Consider the following 1,160-nt stretch of genomic DNA (forward strand, 5'->3'; position numbering starts at 1 on the left):
ACTCGCTACCTGTCTGAATGCAAGGTTCCGTCCCAATGGAAAACCAGCAGGACCGTACTACTGTTCAAGAAGGGAGACATCCATGACATTGGCAACTATCGCCCGATCTGCCTATTGTCTGTCATCTACAAGTTGTTCACTCGAGTCATCCTGAATAGGATTGGCAGAATGGTGGAATATAGTGAAAAAACTCACTGAAATGAACACTTCACCAAGAATACTCTATCCAGCTAAACTTTCACTATTTTGTGGATAAACAGCAGCTCAGGAACTTCATAGACTCAAAACCAAACGTAAAAGAAGAGCTAAAGGGGCTACTTTAAGACAAGACAAACCCTACAAGAACAAAAAACCTTTACAGAAAGATGACACAAAACCCCATAACAATAATCTCTCTCAACTTCAATGGTTTAAATTCGCCAATTAAGAGACACAGAGTGGCAAAATGGATTCAGAGTCAGAACCCAACATTCTGCTGCCTATAAGAAACTCATCTGAACAGTCAGAGCAAATACAGACTCAAAGTTAAAGGATGGAAAACAATCCTGCAAGCAAACAGCTCCCTCAAAAAAAAGCTGAGGTGGCCATGCTAGTATCCGACAACATCAATTTCAGGTTGAAAAAGATTAGAAGGGACAGTGAAGATCATTTTCTACTTATCAACGGACCCTCCTTCACTGCTGGTGGGAATGTCAACTGGTTCAGCCCTTTTGGAAAACAGAGATTAGTACCAGGAGTTTTGCTCCATGGCTTGGAGGCCAGCCACACACTCTAGGAGAAAAGGGAGCTCAGATAGAGAAAGGAACACCAAAAAAAGGATGTTGGGAGGATCCTCCCAGGATGGGAGATGCATACTGAAAGTAGACTATAGACCAAACATGATTGGCACTCAATGCCTCTTTTGCAAACCACAACACCCAAAAGGAGAGAGAGAGAGAGAGAGAGAGAGAGAGAGAGAGAGAGAGAATGGGTACTAAACCATTGTATAACTGAAACCCAAGCACAAAAATTTATAAGTCTACAACTGTACCTCATGGTGTTTGACTAATATCATTGTATAATTGAAACCCAAGCACAAAATTTGTAAGTCTACAACTGTACCTCATGGTGTCTCACTAATAAAAATTTAAAAAAAATTTTTTTAAAAAAAGAATGTTGCA

The sequence above is a fragment of the Sorex fumeus genome, unplaced genomic scaffold, assembly GCF_029834395.1.
Source record: "Sorex fumeus unplaced genomic scaffold, SorFum_2.1 ptg000003l, whole genome shotgun sequence".
Classification (NCBI taxonomy): domain Eukaryota; kingdom Metazoa; phylum Chordata; class Mammalia; order Eulipotyphla; family Soricidae; genus Sorex; species Sorex fumeus.